Genomic DNA, 11,093 nt, shown 5'->3' with positions numbered 1-11,093 from the left:
GGCTTTTAAGTCCTAAATGGCTGAGTTTAAATTCTGGTCTCTTTTTCACTATTGCAGCTGTGTAACACCTGGAAATTTCTTTAGTCTCTCTAAGCCTTGGTTTTCTCCTCTGTAGATGGCAGAGGAGACAATATGAATACTATGATGATGTTGATGTGATAACATGAGATAATACGTATAAAACATTTAACCAAGTTAAATTTCTAGCCAAAGAGAATATCCAATAAATGCTGACTGTTGGTATTATATCAAAGCATCCACCACTTCCCTCCTAAATTCTATATGTAGCTGTTTATCCATCTTAGCCACCACTATAATCACCATCACCCCGCACCCCACCTCCCAGTCCCCACCCCCACCTCAACACTAGATTCTTAATTTGCCTAGACTGGGAATCAGATCTTCTGCACTTGTGTCTTTTCCAGGGATTCTAGGAAAGTGCTTTGCACTAAATACATTTGTTAAATGAATGGTGGAGATTTTAAACTAATGGCTTATATTTGGCTCCTAAAAGCCATGATCTCCTCAGAATATCCTAGTAAGGTTTTTGAGAAATAAGCATCATGTTTTAAAATGCTAATGAGGAGGTCCAAGAACGATAGTGGTCAAGTTATGGGATTGAGCACCTTCCAGAGGACAATGACGTGTATTTCTTTATTGATCTATAAGCTCTAAAAAAAATAAAAACAAGACAGAATCTCAATTTAAAAGAAAAGATGCTAAAAAAAAAGAATTTGTGAAAACCAAACTGCCAATTAATCTAATTGACTCAGTGGAACAATTTTAAAATTTCAATATTTTGTGTTGGTTGCTGATGGAATTGGCCATTATAAGAATTAGTTGCCAGTCAGCTCTTGGATACCCACACACTAGGCTCTATTGTGAACCTTTGGATTAATTGCTATAGCTAAATTCCTAAACACAATTTTCTTATTATTTCAAATTCTGAGCATGAACAAAAAGTGTGTGTAATTTTAAAAAGATGATAAGTACATACTTGAGCTATTTTATTTACAGATAAAATGAGATGATGGCTACTTCATAGTTTTTATGATGTAAGATGGTGTTAAAATTCTACCTTACGAGATCTCAAAGAATTCTCATCTCAGTGGAATGTGAAAACTGAATTTTTCTTAGTATTTAACATTCATAGGACTCATAAGAAACATACCGTAGTACCATGACTTTTAATTTCCTCATGGCTTATGTAAATATGAGGCCATCCACAGCTGAGTATGTGTGAATTTTTTTCTTCACTCCATCTCTCTCTGAGAATTGTTTTTGAAAAATCATCTTTAATTTAGAAAAGCATTGTACATAAAAGAGTGTATACATTGCCATCTGCTAAAAAGTGTCAGAAGGCTCCCCATGGTGAAGCTTGCAGCATCCTGTGGTTTTCAACTCATTACTTGAGGGATTCAGCGAGGTTTCTCCTAACACTGTCAAGGCTTTGCTGAACATTTGGCAGCATTGAGAGTACTTTAAGCAGCTCATTTTGGTTACAGTCTGAAAAGATTTCCTGTTTTTATGAGATAGTCTTCTTTCTAAGGGGCGGGGTGGGGAAAAAGAGGACTGTTGTTCCAGAAGGGGGAATGAACCCTCACCCCAGACACACTTGAGAAGTTCTGGAAGGTGAGATACCCTGTTTTAAAGGGCATTACATAGGAGCAAGGCAGCTTTTGGGATTCACCTGGTAATGGACTACACTCAAGAGAAAGGTGAACTACGGGGTTTATTTCCTGATTGTTCCCACCAACATCTGCTTTAACGGGAAGATTACTGACTGAGTTACCACCTGGACCTGTCACACACACACACACACACACACACACACACACACACACACAGATGTATATTTAAACATGCGTACATCATGTATAGCTAGAATAATCTTCCTTAAACATTACTTTTCACAGTTTTTGTTCAAATCCTTCCAGTGGTGTAAGTTTTGAAACAGAAACCCTTCAAGTTATTCATTCAACTTTTTCTCAATTTATTCCCAACACCTGTCCTCCACCCTAGCTCTTCCCATCATCTCATTACTCCCAAACATGGTAGCTCTGCTTAGTGTCCAACTAATCCATCTGTACATATGCCCTTTGCCATGTATCTCAGGCCTATCTATTTCATAACCCAGTCGTTTTCACATTTTTAAACCTGCAAATCCTCTCAGAAAATGGAATTTTAGATGGAAATTGATTATGTAAAACTGGTCAAAGCAGAGCTGTTGTGTTCAAACAGGAATGGCTCTCAACTGTGCCTCCTGAGGTTCCCCTTGCTCTCCATGCCATTTTGTAGTGATTCCGAGTCACTTCTGTGAAGGTTTAGGTTCTGCCTGACACATTTGAAAACCACTAATCTAATATCTTTCTTTGGTAGCCTCCATCCCCAGCCACACACTCACTTCCTTAGTTCAAGTCCTATTCATCTACACCTGTGGATTCATATTGCCCCTGGACTCCGCATTCCCTCAGCATTTATTGCTTTGCTTTGTAGAACAGCACACTGTGTGGAGAATGGATGTCTTGATATCAAACATCCCAACGACAAAAATAGTTTCACTTTATCCCTTCCACTCATCTCCAACTCTTGCAGCATGCCCAGAGGCCAGCATAACAGTAGTGCTCCATTGAACAAAGAGCTGTGCAAGTTCCTCTGTCTCTGGGATTTAATTTACACATTTTCATGGTTGTGAGCAATGCTATGCATCAAAAACAAAACTCTTCCTATCACCATGAGTTTGCTATACCAGTCATGTTCAGACTTTTTTTTTTTCTTTTTTGGAGAGGGAGAGAGAGAGTGGGGAGGGGCAGAGAGAGAGTGAGAATCTTAAGCAGGCTCCAAACCCAGTGCAGAGCCCAACACAAGGCTTTATCTCATGACCCTGAGATCCTGATCTGAGCTGAAATCAAGAGCTGGATGCTTAACTGACTGAGCTGTCCTGGTACCCCAGTCACATTCAGACATTTAAATCTTGACCACTTTCTTGATCCTGAGGAAGTATCTTGCTATAGATGAGTGCAAAAGCATGTTTAATGTCATTTTTCAGTTATCTTGGAGTTGACATGTGGAGTCCAAAACCAGAGACAAGCAAGAGCCCTAACAATCCCACATTTTAAAGAGAGCCACCAACAATGGCACCACCCACTTACCAGGACTCATTAAAAATCAGCTTAAAAATACTGGGTGCTACCCATCCTTCATCTCAGCTTTTATTCTCCTATATGCAATAGAAGCAGAAGGCTGGGGGAGGGAACAGAGAAGAGTTCTGAGAATCTGAGTGGTAGTAACAGCTTTGTTGCCATACAATGTTTTTGTGTCACTTTTTTTGTTGTACTTCCTTAAAGCCAAATGAGGGGCCTTCAAGAGAAACATTTGTAACAAAAGGGGGTGACTGCGAGAACAAGACTCAACCCATCATTCTCCTTTTGGACATGGGTCAGAGAGCCGACTTGCTGCTCTGCCCTTTTTTTCTGTGAACTAGATAGAAGTGAATTGAGTGGTCACAGGATGAAGAGAAATGGATATAGGGGAGCAGCCTGACTTTCCACTGTTGGGCTTGGAGATAGTCTGAATTTCCTGTGGGTTTAGTGAGCACTGAGCAAGGTATCTGAACTGGAGCCACTCTCACTAGGCAAGAAGTCTGCCAGCCAGGCAGTGGAATCCCAGACAGTGGACTCCCAGCTGCAAGGTGTACTATCTACACCAGGAGCTTGTTGGTAGGTGGAAGATGGAGGAAGACATGGAGATGGAGGTGAAATTGGATGCCCATTATAGTAGGTAACTGCTGGGGGTGGGGGTGGGGGGGTGGCGAAGCACAAAGAACCTTATGAAAACTTACATGTGCACCTCTATATTTGGGTGACTATGCACTGAGGACTTCCATAGCCACAAAGTGTTGCCCAGAGAAGCAACCACAATGCACAGAAAAAGGATCATTAAGACCGTTAAGTCAAGAGATGGTTTCCATTTTTCCCCCACATCCTTCCTATTCTTCATCATCATAGGAATCTGACCTCGATAACAGAAGGGGAATTCAAATTCAGATTAGGGTGTATAGAACCGCTGAGTTTAGGGGTGGAAATAAAATGAAAATGAAGTATAAGAGGAGGATTGTAGGTCAGACCTAGATGAAAGGGCTTGGAAAGTCACCAATATTCCCCCAAAATGCTGTTAACAGATGTCCAGGGGCATTTGGATAGAACATAGTTAAGCAGTGGTTGGAAAAATTAAAGTTATTATCCCCACTGAGTCAAGGCTACTCGAGAAACAGTTACTTTATTCACTTATACTGAAAAGAAGAAATCCAAACTGTAAACATCTTTGCATAAAAATTTTAAGAGAACTCCAAAGAAACAGAAATCTGTTTTTAGAGTTCCTATGGGCTCTCTGCCTTGACAGTCTACATACAGCGTTGGTCACCTGTATAATGTCACTTTAAACTCAGGTGCAAAGGCCTTCTTGAAAATTAACTTGTATTTTATTCATATCTTTATTTTTAAAGATTTATTTATTTATTTTAGAGAGAGAGTGTGTGTGTGTGTGCATTCGCCTGCAAATGAGGGGAGAGCAAGAAAGAGACAATCTTCAGGCAGACTCCCCACTGAACACGGAGCTCTATGTGGGGTTCAGTCTCCCCACCCATGAGATCATGACCTGATCCAAAACCAAGAGTTGAAGACCTAACCAACTGAGTCACCCAGGCACCCTGAAAATTAAACGAATTAACTTATTTTTAAAGAGAAATGCTTATTTCAGTGTGCAAAGTAAACTATTTATTGTTCAATTATTTTTGAACTCGGTTTTTAAGTTTATAAAAACATAAATTGAATTACTTAAAAATAATTTGATGAGTCTTATTTTATATATTTTATGAGTTGTAAATTATAAATCCAACAGCTTAGATGGAATGAAGCAAATATTTAAAGTTCCATCCTGCCACATGTGCACTCTGTATATGTAACTATGGTAAATAGTTTCTTCTGTATCTTCCCAGAAATTCCCATGCCTCTGGGGTCGTGTAAGCATATGGATATTTGTCTTCTTTTTAGCAAAAGTGGCATTTACTAGACACAATCTTTTACAACTTGCTTTTTTTTCATTAAAAATTTGTCTTATCCCAACTCTGGGAAACGAACAAGGAGTAGTGGAAAAGGAGGTGGGTAGGGAGTGGGGGTAACTGGGCAACGGGCACTGAGGGGGGCACTTGATGGGATGAGCACTGGGTGTTATGCTATATGTTGGCAAATTGAACTCCAATAAAAAAATTTGTCTTAAATATGCATTTATGTAAGTATATGCTGATCAACTTCATTCCTTTTAAGCACTGCATGATATTCCACCTTTTTATGTTTTTTTATGATATTCCACTTTATTTTTACCTCATAATTTAACCATTTTTCCATTAATGGGCTTCTAGCTCAATTATGTTTTTAAGAATGTGCTATCACGTAATAAATTGATTATCCTGATATATGTATTTGTCTATTTCTAAAAGGAAAGTCTCATTTAATTGTAAATTTTCAAACCAATGTTACAATAATATGTTCAAAATAGAGAATCTGAAGTGTTACATGATATGAAAATACTCAGAGAAACCAGAGAAGATTAAATTTTGCTCTGTTCAGGGATGTCTGGGTGGCTCAGTGGTTGAGCGTCTGCGTTTGGCTCAGGGTGTGATCCCGGGGTCCTGGGATCAAGCTCCACATTGGGCTCCCTTTTGGGAGCCTGCTTCTCCATCTGCCTCTCTCTGTGTCTCTTATGAATGAATGAATGAATGAATGAATAAATAAATAAATAAATAAATAATTGAAAATTTTTTTCTCATATAGTTGATGATATTAAGTAATTTTAAACCATTACATCCCAACCCTCATAGTTGGCAACTTATATATGGTAGAAGCAGCCAGACTTATTTAACCAGTGCACTGCATAGCACCATGTTTGATAACAGAATGTACGCTGAGATTATATACACATACCTTCTTAGCCAGAGATATGGTGAGAATTAATAGAATAACATATACAATCTCCTAGTGACAGGTGATTGAAGAAGCTAACATAAACAGTGTGACTATTTCCTTTCTGGTTCACTCAGGCTTCATAGATGACAAAACAAAGGCACTGCTACGAGGTTTATCTTCCATTTGTTTGTCATTCTTCAAAGTAATCTCAACTTTTCCCAGCTTATCTGAGGTCAAAATATCTTCTGTTTTAACAAACCAGGGTAGAGGGCAGGGAACACTACTACTGAGGTGTGTCTGCACTGTCTTTAATAACTGAGACCATGTATTTTTCCCCCCTAAGATAAATGTTTCTATCAGCACAACACTCTTTTCTTGGTTTTAAGCCACTGACTACTCCATTACTGCTACTGCTGCCTATGCAATATGACTGTCCACCCTGGACCTGGACCAGCGCCTCCTGGACACAGCCCTCCCTGGAGATAACTGTGTCTGAAAATGGGTCTTATCCCAGGGCTGTTTATACTCAGTAGTATAAGTTGAGAAACTTCATAACAGAAGCCTGTCTTCTGAGAGGTGTGTCTGTGTGAGCGTACGTGTATGTATAAAAAGACATTTCAGTTTTCAATAAACTGTTTACTGTTCAAACATTAAATAAATGTAGAACTGTTTTAATCAGCTGAACAAATATTTAATGTACACTCCAGCATAAGAGCTATGTTTAAAAATATCTTCTATACTGCTAAGATACAGGGAATTTATGGAAACCAGTGACCTGAAAGGTAAAACAAACATTCAGGAGGGAAAAAAATGAAGTATATAATTTTAAATTTAAACTTACCCCTCCTCTCTTTTATTAGCATCCAAGAGTATCGTGTGCGTGGGTGGGGGTGGGGGACAGTGCTTGTTGGATAACTTTTATATTTTCTAGAACAGCTAATGGTTGGGTGACTCTCAAATTAATTTCCAGTAAATTGTTATGAGAAGGTAAAACATGGCAAAGCTCATGCTCTGTCCAGAACTGCATTTCTTAGTGGAGTAAGTGTTTGTTTGCTCTTTAGGTTCTAAACACTGGAGGTCATTCATGACAGTTGTGGCTTGGGTTTCTGTCCACAGCTGTTAGAAGGGATTGTCTAAAACTCCAACAGGAAATGCTAAGGTTCTTGGAAAACACTTAATCCTCAGTAGGTTCTGTGTAAATATCATAGAAATTTGGCAGAAAGTGTGTATTTTTAGAAAAATAACTTCTTACAAAGATACATGGGAAATACCTTTAATAAAATGGATGCTATCATCTTTACACTAATTGCATACTTAATTGTATTTGTGAAGAAAAATGAAAAAAAAAATAAGGGTGTTAAAGTGGCCTTGCTTTCTAACACTTACTGTCCTGCTAATTATTTTGGTAGGCAGACCTCTAATCAAGGTCATCTCTCTCTCCCTGAATTGTAAGGGTATCTTGCAGTACTTGGTTGTCTGTGGCCATTAATTCTCTTAGCTTTTGGTGATTGTTTAGATATGACAGTACAAGGAGGCCATCCTATCATGTTGGCCACAGACTCATCTGCCATTCTGATCAAACAGTACGCCCACCCCATGGCATCAAGAGAGGCTTTAGAGGTGCCTGGGTGGCACAGTCAGTTAAGCAACCAAGTCTTGGTTTTGCCTCAGGTCATGATCTCATGGTTGTGGGACTGAGCCCCACATGGGGCTCTGTGCTCAGTGTGGAGTCTGCTTGAGATTCTCTCCGCCTCCCCTTGCCCCTCCCACTGGTGCTCTCTCTCTTTAAAATAAATAAAATAAACTTTAAAAAAGAGAGTCTTCAACAGTAGCTTTCTACCCACTTAATCAGATTATCAATGTAGTCAACTTGATTTACCATTCAGCATTTAAAAACACCATATTTATTGGCTTTCCAATACATGCCTTTATTAATATGGATATAATGTTTAAGTTTCTTTCTGGTTTACAATAGATAGTCATTAAATGAAAAACTTGAAGTTGTCAAGTAATTTTGTTTTGCCACTTCTTTTGGGACATAGCATCAGTCGATGTGTTTACTACGGAAGTGACCTGCCATTGGTTCAAAAAGAAATGCTTCGATTCTAGTCAGAGCACACGTCGTTTCTGGCTCCCTGCAGCTCCACGACAATTCATCCGTCTGTCCATGATCACTGAAAAGTCTTCATGTTCCTGAGAACACTGGGAAAATAGCACTTCAGAGCCTGAGTTCAGCTGTTCATAACCATAATGAAGAGGAACTGGAAGCTGAGAATTAAGAAGAGAAGAAAGGAGAGGAAGCTACTTAGCAATCAGAAGAAATACAGTGTTTATGAGATCATTAGGAACCCATTTGCAGTGCTTTTTCCTAACTAGCTTTAGCAAAACGGAAGTTGTCGACTTAAGTCAATGACTATAACCCACCCTATATCCACATGGCTGTGAAGCAATTAATGCACCTTAATGCCATAATGAAATGGTTGGAAATTATAAAATGCCTCTTCCAAATTCGGGGCTGCTTTTCCATGAGGGAGCTTTGATGTCTGTGCTGCCAGGCAAAACTGGCTCTTGTGTCAGTGGCAAGACGGTGTGCTTGGCAACAGATCCACAGGCATAACGCAAATATACCTGCCTTCCTTCTCAGTGCCCTCTGAAGTAACTACTGTGTTTGGAGCTGAAAAAAAAAAAAAAAAGGAAATTAGAATGTTTGCTTATTTAGCTTCAGGTAGAGCTTTGGCTATAGCAATCTCTGAAGCACCATGAAAAATGCATGGTCTTTCCCACTGCGTTCTTAGACATAGAGCACATAAACACAGAGATAGCAATGAAAGGGTCTCCATGCTGATGTAGCTTAATTCAGGCTATTTTCCTCTGACTTTTGGCTTGCTCTACCTGACTTGAGGCTATGGTATTAACATACCATCCACATAATGAGGGCTCACCTGAACAGAATAAGAAACTTAAAGGTAGATCCCCACAAGCTTTTCAGACCTTGGACTTTCCCTATACCAGCCCAGAGAACAGAATTAGATCCTATTCAATATGTATATGAGCAGTTTCCTACTTCTGAAATTCATGGCCAAACAATAGCTTCTTCAGTTTTTCCCTCTACCTTGCAACCTACCTGCTGTTTTATTTAGTGTCATCATCTCACTTCCTTTCTGTACTGTAAGCAAAGGTGTGAGACAGCCTATTCATATATTAACAGCTATTATCCATTACAAATGTTATTTCCCCCGTTCCTTATTTTTTTTAATCAGACTTGAACTTCAGGTGAGCTGGAGCACAAAAGGGTGGGTGGTATGAGCAGGAAGCTGCTGTGCATCGGGCATCCTCACATCGCCCCGCACATGGCCTTTCCTTGCCCGTAGGTAGGCACGTTTATCCTGGAAGACAAGCAACTCACCTGAGCCTCCCAGGAGATTAAAGTCACTGTGTTCACCCCAGGAGCAGCATCTGGAGCTCTTAACTCTGCTCACTCAGAAAGCCAAGCAAATGCCCTGGAGTAGAGATCGGGAGAGAACAGCTTTAGCTGTCCTAACCACTTCTTAATATATAACCCAACATGTCACAGATAAACATATTCTTTCTGACATTCCAGGCATTCTGGCAACAAGTCCAGGAAGCTTTCCCAGGACTGTCCCAGGAAGGCTGGCTGACACAGGAGGCCTCTTTAGTTGGCTCTTCCCTAGTCCTGGAGATTCGTACCTACACAGTCCACTGCCTGTGGTCAGGTTTACTCAGTGGAAGCCCTACTGTCCAAACAGGGTGGGTTTCTGGTCAGAAACAAGCCTTGCCACACACCAGTAAACACAAACAAATCACCCTACAGAGTCTCTTTCTTTTAAAGGGCAGTGCAGATCCAAGGGTCAGCAGTCGGGAGGAATAGCACCAAACAAATGGAAGCTGTGTCTGCTCCACCATGAAACATGAGCCGCCCATGTCTCCAGGAGGATTTGCTGTAGCGTGTCCAAAATACACGGACCCGGGTGAGGGGGTGGGGGTGGGGCGGGGTTCCCACTTCAAAGTCTCCTCCCAGCTGCTCCTAGAGAAAGAGACTCCTTCAGGATTTCCCCCCACAGGAAAGCACTTACGAGACTGCCATTTCTGGATTAACTGTCTTTATCTATTTGAAACTGGAAGAGACGGCAGCACTTGTTTGTTTTCTATTGATGTTAAACAGATGCACAGGCCCATTACAGCCACCCGGGCCTAATTCAAGATGAAGCTGTGATAGGAATGCTGTCGCCGTTGGGCCCATGTGAGGAGAATGGATCTGCCTATTACTGCATATGCGTTCAATATTTTCATTTGATTTAATGCCCCAGACTCCCCCACGGATCAAACTACACCTACCTACTCTTGGCTGCTTTCGGAAGAAAAGAGGTCTCCTGCACAGACAGGACACAGCCTTCAGAAATTCACTCTGATTTCAAGCTCAGCTGTTATTTCTTCAGTAGATCAGATCAAGGCTGCAATTATTTGTTTTCTCAAATCATGATCTGTCTGTGAAAGGTGGTGAAGTAAAGGAAAGAGAATAAGGGAAAGAAGAGGGAAAAGCAGATATTGGGTCGAGCTTTAATTATTCATTTATTTTTAAAGGTTTTGAATCTCATTTGAACCAGTTTGGATCCTCTGGGCTTCCTGAGGGCTGGGCATCACAGTGAGCAGGACCTGCCCCCGACATCAGAAAATCCTAACATTTTCTAAGAAGGATTTAAATGTAAGTTTTACAGCTCTGCTTTCAGAGTAAGATGCAATGAAAAGTGAATCAAGGGTATTTGAGTTTGCAGAATTTTTACGTTTTGTTTCCCTTGTGTAAAATAAGATTTTTGCCAACATTAGAGAGCTCAGATAGTTTTTGGAAGTGAATAGGGTGTGGGATAAAAACAAATTAAATTAGTGATATAGTGAAAACCCTGATTCAAAAGTCTCTATGGAGTTTTCCCAGACAACATGACCTCAGTGTCTCTCTCTGGGGGAGAAACAATTCTCAGAGGGAGTGAAAAAAGGAAGTAAACCTATTCCATCAGGTGGAGGGAGCCTGAGTCCAGCAAATCAATATCCATATGGAAAGTTACTTGGAAGATCCAACTCTGAAGAGTCAAATCTGCCTGATGATTCCAGGAA

At 40.3% G+C, this 11,093-nt stretch overlaps 1 long non-coding RNA gene across 2 annotated transcripts; it reads right to left on the bottom strand.

The window, feature by feature from the left end:
- Positions 1-7,878: 7,878 nt before the first annotated feature.
- Positions 7,879-9,502, bottom strand: LOC119867965. Of its 2 annotated transcripts, none has more exons than XR_005353161.1 (3): positions 9,370-9,502; positions 8,388-8,637; positions 7,879-8,231 (listed from the first exon to the last, which is right to left on the bottom strand). It is a non-coding gene; the product is annotated as an uncharacterized LOC119867965 (long non-coding RNA). The 2 variants fall into 2 exon arrangements; XR_005353162.1 differs by having other exon boundaries at positions 8,423-8,637.
- Positions 9,503-11,093: the final 1,591 nt, after the last annotated feature.

Source organism: Canis lupus, chromosome 1, assembly GCF_011100685.1.
Source record: "Canis lupus familiaris isolate Mischka breed German Shepherd chromosome 1, alternate assembly UU_Cfam_GSD_1.0, whole genome shotgun sequence".
Taxonomy (NCBI): Eukaryota; Metazoa; Chordata; class Mammalia; order Carnivora; family Canidae; genus Canis; species Canis lupus.
Note: the sequence above shows the minus strand (reverse complement) of the source record. Positions and strands in the feature narration are given on the sequence as shown.